The 21,575-nt window shown below is 41.4% G+C and overlaps 1 protein-coding gene across 2 annotated transcripts in view; it reads left to right on the forward strand.

The window, feature by feature from the left end:
* Positions 1 to 21,575, forward strand: part of LOC138744554 (zinc finger protein 850-like) — a 73,598-nt gene that overhangs the window by 17,621 nt on the left and 34,402 nt on the right. The window contains exon 3 of one of the 2 annotated variants that reach the window (XR_011345619.1): positions 7,590 to 8,311. The exons of the other annotated variant lie outside the window; for it this stretch is intronic. The gene's annotated coding sequence lies outside the window, so the exon portion shown is untranslated. Of the gene's footprint in view, positions 1 to 7,589; positions 8,312 to 21,575 lie in introns of those variants that run through there. 2 annotated transcript variants of the gene reach the window in all.

The following is a 21,575-nucleotide window of genomic DNA, read 5'->3' on the forward strand; positions in this document are numbered from 1 at the left end:
CCTGGAGACTTCCATCACTTCTTTAACAGTAAGAGAAACATCAAAATCCTTAATAACCATGTCCTTCAAGGAAGGTCAAATTAAACAAGATTTTAAAAATTCAATTTTCACTTCATCTTCCAATACTTCAGAAGTATACAATTTCTCAAAAAACATACAAAACTCATCATTAATTTCCTGAGTTTTATGTATAATAATTGAACCATGTGTGATAGCATTTATTGTTCTAGAAGCTTGTTCTGTTAACTGCCACGCTAAAACTTTTATGAACTCTCTCACCCAATTCATAATATCGCTGTTTAGTTCTCTGTAATAATTTCTCAAACTTATGTTTGTAACAAATTATACCATAATTTCAAATGAACTAAATGTGCTTTCTTAACTTCTGTAGAATTTCATTAAATCTTTTTCCAAAATCTCTATCTCCTTCTCCAATTTACTTATCTCAGCTATTTATTGTTTCTTTATTTTAACAGTATAACTAATAATTTGTCCCTGTAAATAAGCTTTCAAGACATCCCATAAAACAAATTTACTATATTTATTTATTTATGTATTTATTTTCAAAAAAAGCTGTATCTGATTCCTTATAAATTTACTAAATTCAGCATCCTTCAACAAAAAAGAATTAAATCGCCAATGATAAATATTCTCCACTCTCTCTGAAGCAGTACAAGTAATTAATAACAAGGAATGATCAGACAAAATCCTAGGCATATATTCGGCCTTAAAATCTCGACCTTGTAATTGTGCTGATACCAAAAATAAATCTATTCTAGAGAAGGAATCAAGATGAAATGAATAAAATGAAAAATCTTTTTCCTGAGGATTTAATTTTCTCCATATATCAACCAAATTCATATCTTGCATTAATACCATTAATTGTTTAGCTATTTTAGTTTTAATTATCGATTTGGGAGACTTATCTAATAATGGGTCTTAACAGCAATTAAAATCACCCCCTACAATAATTTTATCATATGCCTGGTTTAAGTTAAAAAAGGAATCCACCATAAATTGTGTATCATCTAGGAGCATAAACATTCATTAGAGTCCAACGTTCAGAAATTATTTTACAATTACCAGTCAAAAGTCTACCAGCTCCCTCGAAAACTGAATCCATTTTAAAAAGCTAACTTCTTATTACTCAAAATAGCAACTCCCCTTGCTTTAGAATTAAAAAAAGATGCTATAACTTGTCCAACCCAAACTCTTTATTTTCTGATGTTTCTTTTCAGTCAAATTTAGAATTAAAAAAAGATGCTATAACTTGTCCAACCCAAACTCTTTATTTTCTGATGTTTCTTTTCAGTCAAATGTGTCTCTTGCAGAAAAGTAACATCAATTTTTTAAATATATGCTAATACTTTCTTTCTCTTAATTGGATTATTTAGCCTGTTAACATTAAAAGTAGCAAAATTTAAATTCGGTATAAGGCGTCTCTATAAACATCCCACCATAAATTGCGAAGCACCTCTTCATGGCATCAACACAAACAAAGATAAAGATCTCCTCAAAGAAAAGAAAGAAAAAACAAAGAGTCTCTTTAAAAAAAAAAATCGCTCAATTATACGGGAGTTAAAAATCCCACAAAGTGGCCGACAATTTTGGAAGGATCGGTAGTTGAACCACCCCCCCTCCCCGAACAGAACAATCAAAAATAAAACATAAAAATCATTTCAAGTGTGGAATGCTTCTTCCAAATCTCGATTAACTTGATCATCATCAATTTCTAATATCAATCATCTGTTGAGATTCCATCTCTCACTTTCCTTTCTTCCCTTTTGGAACCACAATAAGCTGTTGAGAGAACCTGTCTCAACTTTGCACCTGCTTATTATCAGGTAAAGAATGAGCAAATGTAGAGCTTCAGTATCATCAGAAAAAAAACTGAAATTGATAATCTCCATGGAAAACTTTAAGCACAGCAGGATAACAAAAAGCAAACTTGTACCCTTTTTTCCATAAAACAGCTTTAGCTGAATTAAATTCTTTATGATGTTTAATCACAGCTTGACTCAAATCAGCATAGAAAATACCTATTATTCTTAACTTCTGATTACTTTTCGCATTCTGTACCGCAAGTCTTAAAATCAATTCTTTGTCCTGATAACACAAACATTGAATCAAAACAGAGCATGGAACTTGAACAGGAAGCAGCTCCCTTCTTGAGCTGTATCCAATTCCAGACCATTCGGGAAATGTGCTGTTCCCAAAACCTCGGGAATTCATTTCTGAAAAAACTGAACCGGGTCTGGACCTTCAATATCTTCCAGAAGACCAACAATCCTAACATTATTCCTCCAAATTTGATTCTCCAAAGCATAAATTTTCTTCAGCAAGTCATTTTTCTGAATTTCCCAGCCAGTAAACGAATCCTCCATCTGTCCCATCCTTTCTTTACACTGATCAACATCATCTTTTCAGTCAATAAATTCTCCTTCAATCTTCTTAAATTTATCCTGAACTTTATCCACTGCTTTCAAACATTTTGCCACATCCATTTTAATAGAAGCTATTTCTCCCTTCATTTCAGCAAACTGTTCCTTCATAATTGAAAATACTTGACTCACTTGTGCAGCCAAATTTTCCATTTGCTTAGACAATAGATAAAGTTGAATCTGAATGGTGAGAATCAGATTTAAGCTTAGAAGTCTGTCACACCATCGGACTACCCTTAAATATAACTGTATCCTTTTCTATATGTTGTTCAACCTCTTCTTCCAATCCAACAATGTCCTCTTCTTCCTACATCGATATGAAAATTGCCTTGACCCAACTGCGGGTATGGAGTATCGCTGGACTGAGGAGATCGGGTCCCCCCGCAGCCTGGGCCATTTCGGTTGTAACACGCATGTGAAATTTCGTGCATGCGCAGTTAGTCCACTTGCTCAGGAGTAAGTCAATGTTGGGCACTGGCGCCATCTTGTGCAGCAGTCCGCAAAGTCGGCGCCAGTGTTGTATACACCTTACCGCTGGATTGGTGCTGTGGTCGGGGTTGAAGAGAAATAGAATCCGAAGGCTTCATTTGTGAGGTAGGTCGATATCCTTCCATAACAATTAACTGTTTAGTGGCTGCTTTCTTTGCTGTTTCGAGTTTTAGTTTTTCTCATAGTTGTTTGTAGAGTGCTTCAACAATACAGTCAACAATTTTTGAAATATTTTAAAAATTTTTAGATGGGTTTTTAATAGTTCTCCCACGTTTTCTCCTGACGCCATCACATCACACCCCCCCAAACAATATTTTTTGACAGTAAAATCTCTTTGACTTTTTAAAGCATAAAGTGATTCTTCCCCTTTAAGAAAAATGTTCAGTGTCCCTGCCCTGATGGTGACGTCTACGTAGAGCCCCAAAAACCCGCAAAAAGACCTGCGGAATCTCGGGCGAACCATTATTCTGTTGAGATTAATCGTATGCTGCTCCCAGAATTATGTCCCGTTCTCAGTAGTTGAAAGGTCTCACCAGAACTGGTCTTGGTCTCTGATCACTGGCTCTTCTGGGTCCAAGTGTTTGGTGAGCTCTCTTGATACGTAGTAGTTTTTCTCCAAATTTGTCCTCCCAACACCTGTGGGATCCATTTTTGAAAAAGGTTCACCAGATCTCTTCCTTCTTCAGTCCAATGATTTGGACATTATTCCATCAACTAAAGTTCTCCATATGGTAAATTTTGTCCAGCACTCCTTGTTTATCCAACTCCCATTTTTTGGGTTTTTTTTCCAAAGCCTCAGGTTTTTCATATGTTTTCATCATTTCCATCTCTGCTTGACCCATTCTCTCCAAGTCTTCAACAATTTCTTATTATCACAGTTTCAACCCTTATGAATCTGTTTCTCAAATTCTCCTTTTTTCCAGGATGATGCTCAATTCTTGACCCAACTCCCCAGTTTTACCTGGTTCTGCCAGTTTCGTCGCAATTTTTGCCTGTTCTCTTTCGGACTTTCACCTGATGTTCCAGGTTGAATAGGAGCTTTGTCAGTCTTTGTTCTCTGCCCTTTTGATGAAGAAAATCTTTTATTTAGTATACTTTATGGAGATCTCAACCACAAATCATGTCCAACTAAGTCCTTTGCATGGCCACGACACCCCCCCCCCCGCCCCACCAGACAAATGAGATGTTGAGTGGCCATGGAACTCCAAGGAACTTGGTACTCTCCATCCTCTCTACTACAGTTGTTGATGTGTAGTGGAGGGCAGTCATTCCTGGTCCTCCTGAAGTCCACAATCATCTCCTTCATCTTGTCCACATTGAGACTCAAGTTATTACTCTAATACAGTGGTTTTAAAACTGCCTCCCTAAACTCACATTCCACCTTAGACAATCCCTATGCCATAGGTTCTCTGTGTTTCATAAGGGATTGCTTAAGGTGGTATGTGAGTGGAAAAACAAAGTTTGAAAACCACTGTTTTAATTGTCCCTAATTGACTCGTTATGTGCATGGTTTCATAACTCCAAAGGAAATGGGCCAATGACAATTTGTCTCAAGCAAAATATTTCAGTTACAATTGGGTCGAGAGCAGTGATTCTCAACCTTCCCTTCCCACTCACATACCACCTTAAGCAATCCCTTACTGATCACAAAGGAATTGCTTAAGTTTGAATGTGAGTTTGGGGGGCAGTTTAAAAACCATTGCTCAAATAGATTTCCTTTTATTTTTCTCAAATCTTTGTATTTAATCTTTGTACAATGAAGAAAAGGGAATGAAACTGAAAATACAATATCACATATATTAATATAAAATTCAGAGTATAAACTCGACCCCCCCCCACTACAATGGGTGAAAATGAAAAAAAATCAAAAGCATCATATAACCCCTCCCCCACTCTAATAAAAAACAACGAACAAAGACAGCTCATCCTGAGGGTTACATATATTTTGTAGTTTTTGATTCATAAAGTAAATAAAAAAAGTAAAATTGTGGAAGAGTGAGTACATCTAATTACATAAGAAATATTTAATCATATGAAAATAAGACATTGTGGCGACCCCTCGCAGCCCCTTTGGACTGCCTCACAAAATAAAGGATGAACACGACATCCAGCAGGCTGCATGAGGCCTGCAGTGCTGCCCTCCAATTGGCCACAACTAAAGGAGCCTAACTTTCCTATCAAGGAAACCAGATCGCAAATGCCCCAATCAGTGCTGAGGGGGCTTTGATCACACCTCTCAGCTTGAGAATAAAAGCAGGGCTGTGAGAGCAATAAAGCTCAGTGGGGCACTCAACTGGGGTTTGTGTCATTCTTTCTGGGTTCAGCGTGTTCTTTCTGAGTTAACCTGGATACAGCTATAACCTCTCCTGTGCTATAGGCTCTGCAAAGCAACTAGGGCTGCCACAACATAAAATGTCACCATGATTTCACAGATTTCAAATTTCACAGATGAATCAAATACATGATATCTATTTTTTTCTAAACTTAACGAGACATAATATGAGAAAACCATTGAAACATTGTTGGAGGACTAGAGTGCTTCTATTTGAATAGGATGGCTCTTCGAGCCAATAGTGTGGAGAATGCCACAACCCATTGTACAAATACAGAAAATCTCCCTGTTTGGGTCAATAACACCCCAAAAGAGTAGTTATTGGATTGGGTTGTAGCTCCACCTGGAGTATTAAAAATTTACTTCCAATAGTTTTCGAAGGATGAACAAGACCAAAACGTGTCAATGTAGCAATTTCCGATTTGCATCTGTCACAAATAGGGTTAATATTAGAAAAATACTAGCCAGTTTATCTTTGGACATGTGAACACGGTGCACCACTTTGAATTGGATTTATGAATGTTGGGCACATATAGAAGATGTATTTACTATAGCTTCTCAGATAAGGATCTTGCAAATTCCTGTTCCCAAGCTGTTTTAATCTTATGAAGTACTGGACATAATAATAAACTATCATATATAATTCCTATTAATCCTTTCTGAGAAGGATTCAATTGAAAAATCAACTAAATCTGAAATACAAATGGAAAATCCAGTAAAATGGTATTTAAACGAGACATAATATGAGAAAACCATTGAAACATTGTTGGAGGACTAGAGTGCTTCTATTTGAATAGGATGGCTCTAAATATCAAAAATTATGAGTATTTGGTAAGTCATATTTACTTGCCAGCTATTTAAGACATTAAACAACCTTCCTTAAATAAATTTGCAAAAGAAACAATACCTTGATTTTCCGTATTGTGATTGATCAATTATTGATGGTTGAAAAACTAATTGTGAGAGATAGCATGAGATAAAACAATTTTTTTTTAAATTGAAAAAAAATTCCTAAATTGGACCCAGATTCACAATATATGTTTGAGTATTGGATTAGATATCTTATTGATCTTGGAAAAGCCAAATGGGAGGTTCCAATAAAGAGGCCACTGAATACTGCTGTATAGATCTCAATTCTAAATCTGTCCAATTTATCAGAATAAAAAATCCAAAAAATTAGATAGCAAATATTAGCAGCCCAATAATAAAATCTAAAATTAGATAGGGCCATACCTCCATCTTTTTTTCAATTTTTGTAAATGAAATTTACTAATTCTTGGGTTTTTGTTCTTCCAAATAAAGGAAGAAACTTTTGAATCAATATTATTAAAAAAAGATTTTGGAATGAAAACTGGAATCATGAAATAATAAATATAAAAACTCAGGTAATATTATTTTAACTGACTTAATACGACCTATTAAAGATAACGATAAGGGAGACCTAGGAAAAGACAATCTCACATACTTAAATAGAGGAAAAAATATTTATATAAATAGTAATTTAACCCCAAGTATGTTAAATTATCTCTAACAATCTTAAATGGAATTTGAGTGTAAATAGGGGCCTTTTGAGGGAGACACTTTTGCTGAACTGATTTTGATTGCCGACTCAGGAATGCTCTCTACCTCGCCAGAAAGTGCTTTTTCAAGCAGGTCAGTGGAACTCCAGAACACTCCCCCACAAAAAACTGTATTGAAGTGAGGTTGATTTTTTTTTTGTACAAACTGCAACTATGAATATTTGCCTATCCGCTTATCTATTTTTCTGTCCCATGAAAATTATAGTAACTTAATTTATACCAGTGGTGTTAGTGCATCTTGCATCCCTGTATGGCTGTAGCGTGTATGAATTTTGATATGTCTGTACAATAAACACGTGACATATCAACTGAAAGTGAAGATGAATTTTTAGATGGTGAGTACAAAGTGTGCAGAGAGTTTAATTTTACTTTCGTTAAATGGTAGAGCAAACTTGGGGGATGAACAGATTCTCTTGTGACTATTTCAAATACCAGTCAATTCTTTCATCAGTGTGGCAGTTCTCTTGTCCAGAATGCATGGCATAACTCTGTCTCCCCATTGATCTGAAGATGTTACTGTGCCAGTCCCCAAGAGACTGTGTTGGCTACTGAGCAACTGAGATAAATGTGCTTTGCTGCATTTAATAAAAGGGCACAGAGCTTTCTCAGTGACATTCTGGTCTATTTGTATTTCAGTGTGAATCTGCTTCTCCATTTGGGACAAGTAAAAATGTTTCTTTGGATATGTGCTATGTCTGGTTGTGTGTCTGCATGTTTAGCATAAAATATTATTTCTTTTTTTGATAGATTGCAGTTATTCAGGCGATCCAGTGAGAGGGGATCTGCCGTAGAACTATGCTGAAGTGGGCAAAATGGAATGGATCCATATCACTGTTCAGACAGAAGCTGATGTGCTTCAACACCAGCCTATCAAAAAACTTCATCACTGTGGCTGTGAGTGCTACTGGTCGATAGCCATTGAGGCAGGTTACAACACCTTTTTGGGCAATTGAAGCCACTTTAAACAGGTGGTACTATTTCTTCTCGAAGTGAGGTTGAAGATATCCATGAATACACTAGCCAGTTGGTCGGCACAGGTATTCAGTGCTCTGACTGGTCCCGATACCTTCCTGAGATTCACTCTCCTAAAGGCAGCCTGCACATCATCTTTGGATACTGACAGCGGAGAATCATCAGGGGAAATGTTCTTCCTTGTTCTGGTGGTCAAATCGAACGTAGATGACATTGAGCTTATCTGGGAGTGAAGCTTTGCCATCTCCTATCTCACCAAATTTGGTTTTTTAGCAGGTGGTTATGTCATTTTGGCCCTGCCACAACTGTTAAGTATCCTTTGTTATTTCCATTCTCATCTTGAATTTCCACTTTTGCCCGGGAGATGGCTTTTCGTAGGACTTAAATGCATATGATCTGGCTCTCAGCAGGTTCCTCCAAGGCTTCCTGTTTAAGAAAACCCTCATCAACAGCTGCTTTAATAAAGACTGTAACAGCCCTGATGTAATCACTCAGATCCTTAACTGAGTTCTTGAACACTGCCAAAATCCAATGACTCGAGGAAATTTTATAAACATCAATAATATCATCCTCCAGGTTCCTACACCTTGAGGATAAAGACCCAGCCTATCCAACCTTTCCTGAAATCTCAACCCCTCCAGCCCTTTGCACCACTTCCAATATATTGATGTCTTGAGTGAGCGGACTGCACACACGACTCCTCTAGTGTGCTCCAGCCAAAGCCTGTACAGTGAATCATGTGGTCCTAACTTTAGTACTCAATTACCTGCCCAATGAAGGGGAATGTTCCAAACACCGTCTTCACCACCATATGCCTTTGACTTGCTACTTTCAGAGAACTATGCACCCGTATCTCTGTTCTCCAACACTCTCCAAGGCTCTACCATCACTTTGTAAGTCCTGGCCTTGTTTACCTTGCCAAAGTGCAACTCTTTATTCTTTAGAGTTCAATTCCTTTTGCCACTCCTTGGCCCACACACCCAATGGACCCAGATTTTGTTGTAAACTTTGAATATGTTTCCTTACTTCCCAGTATTATCACCACATCTTTGTAAGATAATGGTCTAGAGATAAGGGTCTAGAGCAGTGAACTCTGCTGTTAGGCAGTTCCAGAGACCCTTGATTTAACCGTGACCTCAAGTTCCATCTGTATGACATACATACATTCTAGCTCTGGACTGCTTTATATACAAGGTCACCGGAATGACCCCTGGTGACCTAGTGGTGTAATTACATATCACCACATTCACCCCCCCTTAAAAAATTATCTCCCCCCCTCCCTGTCCTCCTTCCTTTGTTTGTAAGTTCATAAGTCCAAAATTTTCGTGGCTTTCATTGCCTTCTGGACCTCCTCGGTAGTGGTATAGGGGTGGGGAGTGCGGTCTGCCTTTCAGCCTTTCTTGGTGGAGGTGTGGGAGTGGGAAGTACTGGTTGGTCATGTGGCTGTGTGGGCTGGTGATCCTTTTGTATGGGATTAGGTCTTGCCATCAAGTCTAGGGTGGTGATATTTTGTGGGGCGGGTGCATCCAGGGTCTTGATTTCTGGGGTGGGTGGTATAGTCCTCTGGGGTGACTTGATGGATGACTGTTCTAGTGACTGCTGCTGCGCTCCAGCTGTAGTAAATTCCCACCAGTATGGGTAGGTGGTATAGCACTGGGGATCAGTTGATGGGCAGGTGAGGAAGAATGTCGTAGAGAGGATTTATTTTAGACATATAGCACGGTAACTGGCCATCTTGGCCCATGGGTCTGTGCTGCCCAATTACACCCAATTAACTAACAACCCCCGGTACACTCTGAACTGTGGGAGGAAACCAGAGCTCCTGGGGAAAACCCACATAGACATTGGCAGAACGTAAAAACTCTTTACAGACATCACAGGATTCAAACCCTGGTCCCGATCACTGGCGCTGTAACAGTGTGGTGCTAACCGTGCTGTAAGTAAGTGGGAGAATGGGACTCTTGACAATTTTGTGAGCCAAAGCAAAGGTGCAAAGGGCTCCTGTGACATATAAAATACATGGGATACAAGAGAGAATGATTCAGTGAGCTGTGCCACAAGAATTGACCTCCTTTCATACTATTCCACCAAGCACTGCCAGGTCACAATTCGCAGGGCTTCGAGCAGTGGTTCCCAACCTTTCACTTTCCACTCACATTCTTTTCTTTGGCTTGGCTTCGCGGACGAAGATTTATGGAGGGGGTAAAAGTCCACGTCAGCTGCAGGCTCGTTTGTGGCTGACAAGTCCGATGCGGGACAGGTAGACACGGTTGCAGCGGCTGCAGGGGAAAATTGGTTGGTTGGGGTTGAGTGTTGGGTTTTTCCTCCTTTGCCTTTTGTCAGTGAGGTGGGCTCTGCGGTCTTCTTCAAAGGAGGTTGCTGCCCGCCAAACTGTGAGGCGCCAAGATGCACGGTTTGAGGCGATATCAGCCCACTGGCGGTGGTCAATGTGGCAGGCACCAAGAGATTTCTTTAGGCAGTCCTTGTACCTTTTCTTTGGTGCACCTCTGTCACGGTGGCCAGTGGAGAGCTCGCCATATAACACGATCTTGGGAAGGCGATGGTCCTCCATTCTGGAGACGTGACCCACCCAGCGCAGCTGGATCTTCAGCAGCGTGGACTCGATGCTGTCAACCTCTGCCATCTCGAGTACTTCGACGTTAGGGATGAAAGCGCTCCAATGGATGTTGAGGATGGAGTGGAGACAACGCTGGTGGAAGCGTTCTAGGAGACGTAGGTGATGCCGGTAGAGGACCCATGATTCGGAGCCGAACAGGAGTGTGGGTATGACAACGGCTCTGTATATGCTTATCTTTGTGAGGTTTTTCAGTTGGTTGTTTTTCCAGACTCTTTTGTGTAGTCTTCCAAAGGCGCTATTTGCCTTGGCGAGTCTGTTATCTATCTCATTGTCGATCCTTGCATCTGATGAAATGGTGCAGCCGAGATAGGTAAACTGGTTGACCGTTTTGAATTTTGTGTGCCCGATGGAGATGTGGGGGGGCTGGTAGTCATGGTGGGGAGCTGGCTGATGGAGGACCTCAGTTTTCTTCAGGCTGACTTCCAGGCCAAACATTTTGGCAGTTTCCGCAAAGCAGGATGTCAAGCGCTGAAGGGCTGGCTCTGAATGGGCAACTAAAGCGGCATCGTCTGCAAAGAGTAGTTCACGGACAAGTTTCTCTTGTGCCTTGGTGTGACCTTGCAGGCGCCTCAGATTGAAGAGACTGCCATCCGTGCGGTACCGGATGTAAACAGCGTCTTCATTGTTGGGGTCTTTCATGGCTTGGTTCAGCATCATGCTGAAGAAGATTGAAAAGAGGGTTGGTGCGAGAACACAGCCTTGCTTCACGCCATTGTTAATGGAGAAGGGTTCAGAGAGCTCATTGCTGTATCTGACCCGACCTTGTTGGTTTTCGTGCAGTTGGATAATCATGTTGAGGAACTTTGGGGGACATCCGATGCGCTCTAGTATTTGCCAAAGCCCTTTCCTGCTCACGGTGTCGAAGGCTTTGGTGAGGTCAACAAAGGTGATGTAGAGTCCTTTGTTTTGTTCTCTGCACTTTTCTTGGAGTTGTCTGAGGGCAAAGACCATGTCAGTAGTTCCTCTGTTTGCGCGAAAGCCGCACTGTGATTCTGGGAGAACATTCTCGACGACACTAGGTATTATTCTATTTAGTAGAATCCTAGCAAAGATTTTGCCTGCAATGGAGAACAGCGTGATTCCCCTGTAGTTTGAGCAGTCTGATTTCTCGCCTTTGTTTTTGTACAGGGTGATGATGGTGGCATCACGAAGGTCCTGAGGCAGTTTTCCTTGGTCCCAACAAAGCTTGAAAAACTCATGCAGTTTGGCATGCAGAGTTTTGCCGCCAGCCTTCCAGACCTCTGGGGGGATTCCATCCATACCTGCTGCTTTGCCACTTTTCAGTTGTTCGATTGCCTTATATGTCTCATCCAGGGTGAGGACCTCATCCAGCTCTAGCCTTAGGGGCTGTTGAGGGAGCTGGAGCAGGGCGGAATCCTGGACTGAGCAGTTGGCACTGAAAAGAGATTGGAAGTGTTCTGACCATCGGTTGAGGATGGAGATCTCGTCGCTGAGGAGGACTTTGCCGTCTGAGCTGCGCAGCGGGCTTTGGACTTGGGGTGAGGGGCCGTACACAGCCTTTAGAGCCTCGTAGAAACCCCTGAAGTCGCCAATGTCCGCGCTGAGCTGGGTTCGTTTGGGGAGGCTAGTCCACCACTCATTTTGGATCTCCTGGAGTTTGCGCTGAAGATGGCTGCATGCGCGACGGAAGGCTTGTTTCTTCTCTGGACAGGACGGCTTTGTAAGGTGAGCCTGGTGGGCAGCTCGCTTCTTTGCCAGCAGCTCCTGGATTTCCTAGCTGTTTTCGTCAAACCAGTCCTTGTTTTTCCTGGAGGAGAAGCCCAGTACCTCTTCAGTGGATTGCAGTATGGTAGTCTGGAAACCTGCAGTCAGACGAAGCGAGAGGAAACTTCCAGGCAAACCTCAAAGCAAAGCTCGACAATGCAACCCGCCTCACGGACCCGTCCCCTGAAACCCTCTGGGATCAGTTGAAGACTACCCACTCACATACCACTTTAAGTATTCCCTATGCCATCAGTGTTCTGTGATTAATAAGGGATTGCTTAAGGTGGTATGTGGGTGGAAAGAAGAAGTTTACAAGCAACATTTTTAATCATTCCAAATTGATTCGGTATGTACACAGTTTCATAACTCCAAGGGAAATGGGCCAATGACAATTTTTCTCAAGCAAAATATTTCAGTAATAATTGGGTCTAGAGCAGTGATTCTCAACCTTCCCTTCCTACTCACATACCACCTTAAGCAATCACTTACTAATCACAGAACACTTATGGCATAGGGAATACTTATGGCATAGGGAATGTGAGTGGAAAGTAAAAGGTTGGGAACCACTGGCTTAGAGACTTGATTACTGAGCAGTGCAGGAATGATTGGAAGAGCTGCAGTTTTAAAAAATCCAGTTGAGCACACAAGTTTTATTATATCCCAAGGGGCATGGATAAGCTGCATACTCGTGGTCCTTTTCCCCAAAGGTAGATCTAGGGGCATGGTCTTCAGTTGAGACAAGAGAGGTTCAAGAAGGGTGTGGCAGAGTATATAGATATGTTTTTGGAAGATAAATTGGGAAAGGATTGTTAGAGTAGGTCACATACAAACACTTTAAAACAGATCTTATTTAAAATACTGGAGCTCTGCCCCATGGTAGATGTATGGGTTCCAGTTTTGCAAGAGCTTTGGAAGTGCTCAAGAGACTTCACTAATAGATTGTTGTTTGCAAAAGGCAACAGATGAGAGAGCAGGTTGGACCTGCTGCCGTCTGGAAGAGAACTTCCTGTTGCAAGACGGTCATGTGGTTTTGCAAGTGGAGAGAATCAAACAAGCTTTCTCTCAGAGAGAGAGAGAGAGAGTCACACACACAGAGATCACTTGTACAGTAGACATCAGCTGGGAAACTTATGAAAAGTCCCCTACTTGGAAGATGGCCTGGTCAAAGCCCTTGTGGTCCATGCAAGAGGAGAGGACTGCCTATCTCATGTTTCACTTGGAATAAGTGAAAACAGAAAGAAACTTTGTGGTGACCTGAAAGAAAGAGGTTATCATCTGGAGAACCCTGAAGGGGCAAGTTTCATTAGCAAGACACAGAAGTGGCTGATTATAAAGGCCTGGTGAACTTTATAAATGTTAAATTCTGTGCACAGTATAAGAATTGCCTGCAACCAGTGAACTTGGAGAAATGAGAAGTGATATTGGATTGTAAACCAAAGAACTTTTCTGAACTTACACACACATTACACATATGTGCACTTAGACTTAGAAGGGGGTTAAGTAAGTCAATAGAGATAAGTTAAAGTTTATTTCTATTTTCATATTTAAAGATAATTAAAGACAACTTTTGTTTAAGTAACCATTTGTTTTGGTGAATATCTGTTGCTGCTGGGTTTTTGGGTCCTCTGGGCACGTAACAAGGGCTTGTGGTGTTTTTCACCCACAGGGTGGTCCATATCTGGAACAAGCTGCCAGAAAAAATGTAAAGGGTACCATTATGATGTTGGAAATGAACGTTCTTTGGAAGGGTCAGATATGGAGGAAATGCAGGCAAATTGAACGAGCCCTGAATATCAGCATAAACAAATTGGGTCAAAGGGCCAGTTGTATGCTGTTTGAATAACCTGACCTAAAAGTCCCAAAGGAAGAACAGTACAGTACAAGTCCATCCGATTATCCAAAATGGTTGGGACCATGCCTATGTCAGATAAATTATATTTTCAGAGAACTGGTCATTTTTTTTAAAAACAGCCCAGCAACAGCAAATCACTTGTAACAGTGTTTAAACACAACAAACAAGGGAAGGCTTCTTAAGCACAAAATAATGTTTAATTCTCACCCAAAAAAACCAAAAAAAATTTCAGATAACTGAGGATTTCTGCTTGTTTTGGATATCCTCATTTATCTGAAAATTTTCGGAGGCGAAATGACATCATTTCAGCTTTGAAAACTGTTGGATAAATGGGGATTTCTGATTTTTCTGAAATCCTCAATTATCTGGAAAAATTTTCAGATCCAAAAAGATGTCACTTCTGAGTAACTGAGAATTTGAGATACTCTGATTTTGGATAATTGGAGTTGTACTATAATGAACATAGTCAAAGTGTGGGTGGGGAGGGATGGCGAGAAGGCAATCGAAACACGAACAGTGGAACACCAAACTTGAGCTTTGAAGCCTGAAGCAGGAAACTGGAGTTCAATCCTACGGGATCCAGGGAGAGTACCATGGAGACGGGGAGGCTGCAGTGAATTCCAACAGTAGGAAAACACAGGAGTAACATTGTGAACAATCAAACACTTAGGTACAGGAGGGACAGCTGAAGAAAAGTCAGAAGCAATAAGCAATACGGCAGTGGCAATATTCAACATGGTAACAGGCCATTTCAGTCCACGAGCCCATGCCACCCAATTGCACCTAATTAACTTACATTTTGAAGGGTGGGAGGAAACCACAGCCACCGGGGAAAACCCATGCAGACACGGAGAACATACAAATTCCTTACAGAATGTGGAATTTGAACCCCGGTCTCGATTGCTTGTGCAGTCACAGCATTGTGCTAAATGCTACGATAATCGTGCTATTCTTCTGGGTGGCAGGGACATGGTGGAACGGTAATTGAAAGTTTTACCTGTTATTTTGTGGTTGGCGAACAGCCATGACACAAACACTCCATGAAACTCAGTCAATGTCCTTTAGATCCAATGAGTTTCTCCTCTGTAAAACATTATCTGAAGTTAAATCTTTGCATTCTAATGCTCAGAGAGAAAAATGCAGAAAATTTCTGACTTTAAGGTGAGATTTTTGAGAAATTTGATAAAATTGATGATACAGAATCAATGGTGTTTAACTCTGAATGAAATAGACATATTATTTAGAGGTATTTTGGATAGATTTCCATTGCCTGAGACGATTGGACTATGAGATATTATATGATATTGTTTTTATCAAGTCGTGCTTCAGTATCTTACAGATCCCTTCCAAGTGTTGAGGTACAAATCTGCTTGATATGTAATAAATCTTCATTTGTCTGGTATTTTCTAAATATTATGGACTCAATGTGATTTCACCATATCCAGAATCTTCATGTTGGTTATTGCACAGAAGACAGAATTATAAGGTAGGAACCATGAAATCAGAAATCTACAGGTCAGTACAGGCCCTTCAGCCCAGTGTTGTACCAGTGTAGTAACTTACATTACAGATTGACTAGAATTTCCCTACTACATAATCCTTTATTTTTTTTCTCACTCTCATGTATCTATTGAATAGTCCCTTAAAAGGTCCTAATGCGCCTGTGTCCACCATTGATGCCAGCAGCACATTCAATGCACCTGCCCCTCTTTGTGTGAAGAACCTCCCTCTTGCATTCCTCCTGTACTTTCAATCACCTTAAAACTATACACCCTGGTAGTATCCATTTCAACACTGCAAAAAAGCCTCTGGCTATCAAATCAATGACTATTATCAACTTCTACACTTCTATTAGGTCACCCCTCTGTTGTCCAAGGAGAACAAGTTCACTCAACCTATCTTCATAAAGCATACTCTCTAATCCAGGCAACATCCTTGTAAATCTCCTCTCCACCTCTCGATAAATTTTGAGAACTGTACATAATGTTCTAAGTGGGGCCTAGTCAAGGACTGAAACCTGAAACATTACCTCGGGCTCTTGAACTGCATCCCATGGTTAATGTAGGCCAACACACCAAGCGCCTGTGTAGCAGTCTTGAGTATCCTATGGACGCAGACATTAAGATCTCTCAGTTCATCCACACTGCTCAGAGACCTACTATAGAACCATAGAACATAACAGCACAGTAGCAAGCCCCTTCGGCCCTTCTAGAACATGCCAAACTCTTATTCTACCTAGTTCTGCAGACCTTCCCCCAGACCATAGCCCTCCATACCTCTCCCATCCATGCACCTGTCCAGATTCTTCTTAGGTGTTATAATTGAGCCTACTTTTCCTACTTCAGCAGGAAGCTCATTCCACACCCCCACCACTCTCTGTTCATCTTTCATTCTCAACCCATGTCCTCTTATTGGTCATCCTTCAGTTCGAAGAAGGCACATTGTTGTGCAGTTCATCTGTGGACACAAAGGTAACTGCAGTCCCAGTCTGGAAGCACAATGGGGGGGGGGAGGGGGAGGGTGGCACTGGAAATCCGTTGTTGTAATAACCATGGCTGCTGCTCTGTGATGCTGTTCACTGTTTTCCATCAGTTTTTGGTAGCGTCTGTCTTCAAAACTAGTGTAGGCTTCATCGCACAGGGTTCAATGGGATTTGTCAGCAGCTGCAGCTTCTAGTTCTCTTGGCTGGATGTCATAGTAGCATAGGGTTTTCTTCATGGCATCATTACAGTGCTTGTGTGGACGACCTTAAGGTCTCCTTCTGGTCTTCAGTTCACTATAGAGTAGCTGGTCGTCCATTCTGATGACGTGTCCCGCCCATCACATCTGGACTCTGATGATAAGTGACTCGATGCTGGTGAACTTCGCATCTTCGCATGACCCAAGGCCTCCAAGTTGGGTCCTGCCAACGAATGCCAGGAATGGAATGGATGGCGCGCATGTGGAATTTCTCCAGTTGTTTGATGTCATGTCGGTACAGAGTCCAGGTCTCACATCCATATAGGAGAGAAGGGATGACCACACCCCTGTAGATCTCCAGCTTTGTGGAGATGCAGATGTTGTGTTGATTGAGCACTCTGGTATGCAGTCTCCCCAGATCCGGCTGGCCTCGCTGATCCTGGAGTCAATTTCTTTATTCAAAGACCCATCACTCGAGATGATGCGCCCCAAATATTTGAAGCTGTTTATATTTGTCAGCTGGGTGTCGTCAACAGTGATTTTTGGTTCTATGGTGTCGGTGTTTGTCACAGACTGATGGAGAACTTCAGTCAGTTCAGGTTGATGGTCAGGCCAAAGAGTATAGCAGCATCGGAGAATTTGTTCAGCATAAACTGTAGATCACTATCTTTGTGCACCAAGAGTGCACAGTCATCAGCAAAAAGGTTTTCTTCAAGTATCTCACCTACCCTTAGTTGAAAAGGCCTACCTACATAATACCCCTCATCATTTTAAATACCTCTATCAAATATCTCCTCATTCTCTATGCTCCAGGGAATGAAGTCCTAACCTATTTCACCTTTCCCTGTAACTCAATTCCTGAAGTCCTGACAACATCCTCGTAAATATTCTCTGCACTCTTTCTATCTTATCAATATCTCAAACCTTGAGGGAGGCTAGTGTAGAAATTGCAGGGATCTGGCAGAAATATTTAAAATATCCTTAACCACGGGTATGGTGCCAGAGGATTGGAGGGTAGCTCACGTTGTTCCATTGTTTAATAAAGGCTCCAAATGTAACCCTGGAAATTATAGGCCAGTGAGCCTGACATAAGTAGTAAGTGTTAAGAAATGGATATAGAAGTATTTGGATAGCCAGGGACGAATTAGGGATGGTCAACATGGATTTGTGTATGGTAGGTCATGTTTAACCAATCTTATAGAGTTTTTCGAGGAGGTTACCAGGAAAATTGATGAAATAAAGGCTGTGGATGTTGTCCTCATGGACTTTAGTAAGGCTTTTGACAAGGTCTCACATCGGAGGTTAGTCAGGAAGGTTCAGGTGCTCAGTATTCTTGGTGAAGTGGTGAAATGGATTCTACAATGGCTGAACGGGAGAAGCCAGAGAGTGAATGATTGCTTCTCAGATTGACTAGTGGTCATAGATTGGTGCTAGAACCATTGTTGTTTGTCATCTTTATCAATGATCTGGATGATAAAGTAGTAAATTGGATCAGCAAGTTTGCAGATGACACTGACTGGGAATGTTGTGGACAGCAAAGAAGGTTTTCAGATGGAAAAATGGGCTGAAAAATGGCAGATGAAATATAATGCAGACAAGTGTGAAGTGTTGCATTTTGTAAGGATAAAGTACACGGTGAATGGTGTACTCCTCGGGCACTGAGGAGTATGGTAGAACAGAGGGATCTAGGAATACTGATACATAATTCCTTGAAAGTGGTGGACAGGGTTGTAAAGATGGCTTTTAGCATCTTGGCCTTCATAAATCAAAATATTGAGCATGTTGGGATGTTATGATAAAATTGTATAAGACATTGGTGGGGCCAAATTTGGAGTATTGTGTGTAGTTTTGGTCACCGAACTACAAGAAAAATATCAATAGGATAGAAAGAGTGCCGAGAAGATTGACTGGGATGTTGATGGGACTTGAAGAACTGAGTTTCAGGGAAAGGTTAAACAGGTTAGGACTTTGTTCCCTGAAGCATAGAAGAATGAGGGGAGATTTGATAGAGGTATTTAAAATTATGAGGAGTAAATGTTGGTTGGTTTTTTCTACTGAGGGCAGGTGAAATACAAACCAGAGGACATGGGTTAAGGATGAAAGGGGAAAAGTTTAGGGGGAACGTGAGGGGGAACTTATTCACATAGAGAGTGGTGGGAGTGTGGAACGAGCTGCCAGCTGAAGTGGTAAATATGGGCTCAGTTTTATAATTTAAGATGAATTTGGACAAGCACATAGATGGGAGAGGTATGGAGGGCTATGGGCTAGGTACAGGTCAGTGGGACTAGGCAGAAAAGTGGTTTTGCATAGACAGGAAAGGGTGGTGGTGGGGGGGCCTGTTTCTGTGCTGTAATGTTCTATGGCTCTATGATCACTCGGGCCAAAATCTTCCTCTTCATATACTCTGTCACCTGTCCTATCTTGTTCCCTAATAGATCCAATATTGCACTCTCTCTCTCTCGTCAGTACCTCTACATATTGATTTAGAAAACATTCCTGTAAACATTTGACAAACTCCGAGCCGTCCAGCCCTTTTACAGTATGGGAGTCCCAGTCAATATGTGTCATCAACCTCCCAGTCAATCTTCTCGGAACTCTTTCTATCCTATTGATATTTTTCTTGTAGTTCAGTGACCAAAACTACACACAATATTCCAAATTTGGTCCCACCAATTAAACCATCCTGTGTTAATTGGACAAGCCAATTTTATCATAACATCCCAACGTACTCAATATTTTGATTTATGAAGGTCAAGATGCTAAAAGCCATCTTTACAACCCTGTCCACCAGTGACGCCACTTTCAAGGAATTATGTATCTGTATTCCCAGATCCCTCTGTTCTACCATACTGCAGTTGTCTGCTATCCCTCTGCAGATTTGCTCCCCCAAGTCTTGCTGACTGTTGGGCCTCTATAAGACAACCCCATGAGTGTGGTTATATCTTAACCATTCCTCACCCATATAGCCTCAGTAGATGAACCCTGTGGTCTGTCATTTCTGACCACAGCTGTGATATTTTGTCTGATGAACAATGCCATTCCTCTCCCTTTCATCCCTCTGTTCTATCATGTTTGAAACTATGGAAGTCTGGAAGAGTGAGCTGCCAGTCCTGCCCATCCTGTAACTAATGGCCACAATGTCATAATTAAACATCAATTCATGCTCTAAGCTCATCTGTCTTTCCTACAATTCTTCTTGTATTAAAATAGATGCACCCGAGAAAGTTTCCACCATGTACATCCTGCTGATGTTACATGTAATGTTCACTTTATCTTTTTCCTCCGCTGTAGCACTCTTGTTCTCATCTGCCTGCAAATCAGGTTTAAACCCAGCACCAGCAACCTTCCTGCTTGGATATTAGTTCACCTCCAATTCAGATGCAAGCAATCCTGTTGGAACATGTCTCGCCTTCCCTGGAAAAGAGCCCAATGATCCAGAAACCTGAAGCCCTCCCTCCTGCACCATCTCTTTGGCCACGTGTTAAGCTGCATTATCCTCCTATTTCTAACCTCACTCGGATGTGGCACGGGTAGCAATCCTGAGATCACAACCGAGGAATTCCTGTCCTTCAAATTAGCACCTAATACCTGGACTCCCTTTACAGGACCCTTCCTACCCACATTATTGGTCTCTACATGGACCACGACATCTGGCTGCTCACACTCCCTCTTGAGAATGCTGCAAACTTGTCTGAGATAACTTGGACCCTGGCACCAGGGAAGTAATGTACCATCTCTTCCACAGAATCTCTTATCTGTCCCCCTAACTATGCAATTCCCTATCACTACAGCTTTCCTCTTCTCCTCCCTGATCGCCATGCCTTTCCCTTGTACTTTGTTTCTCAACTGTATTGAGGGGGAATGGCCACAGAGGTGCCCTGGACTGACAACCTGTCCCCTTTCTCTCTCCTGACTGTCATCCAGCTACCTGATACCTTCCTCCTGCCTCCAAGGTGTGATAGAGTCCCTATAACTCTTGACTAGCACCTCCTCTGCCTCCTGAATGATCCAGAGTTCATCCAATTCCTTAATTTGGATTATCAAGAGCTTCAGCTGGATGCAGCTCCTTACAAACTCCCATTGAATTCTACTTTCAAATTTGACTTACTGAAATGAACCATCTTGCACTTTTCAGGGTTAAACTCCATTGGCTATTTCTCAGCCCAGTTCTTCACCCTATCCCTTTGTAATCTGTGGCAACCCTCCAGACTGTATTTTTTTTTAATGTAAAATTTAAATTATTCACTGTACTACCCACTTTCATGCCATCTGTAAACCAACTAACCCACCCTTGCACTTACTCATCCAGGTCATTTTAAAAATTACAAATAGGATGGGTCCCAGAACAGCTCCCAGTGGAACACCACTGGTCACCAACCTCCACTTAGAATATGAACTCTTTGCCTTCTCTGGACAAGCCAATTCTGTATTCACAAATCAACGTCTCCTTGGATTACAAGCCTCCTTTCCGAATGAGCCTATTATCATTGTTCTTTCTTGCATCCTCAAAGAATTCACTCAGGCTTGTGAGACATGACCTTCCCCTGTCAAAGACCTGCTGACTATCCTTAATCAATTATGCCTCTCTAAATACTTATAAATCCTGTCTCTCAGGATCTTCTCCAGCAGCTTGACCACCACTGAAGTAAGATTCAATGGTCTGTCATTTCCTGTGTTATCTCTATTCCCTTTCTTGAACAGGGAACAACAATGCCAGTGGCTCAGCAATCTCCTACCTTGCTTCCCCTGGGGGCCTTGGGTAAGTCTTGTTTGAGCCTGGCAACTTTATCTGAGTTAAACAAGAAGTTCTGCAGATGAAAAAAATATGTTGGAGAAACTCAGCAAGTCACGCAGAGTTCTTTATGTT

Source organism: Narcine bancroftii, chromosome 10 (genome assembly GCF_036971445.1).
Source record: "Narcine bancroftii isolate sNarBan1 chromosome 10, sNarBan1.hap1, whole genome shotgun sequence".
NCBI classification, from domain to species: Eukaryota; Metazoa; Chordata; class Chondrichthyes; order Torpediniformes; family Narcinidae; genus Narcine; species Narcine bancroftii.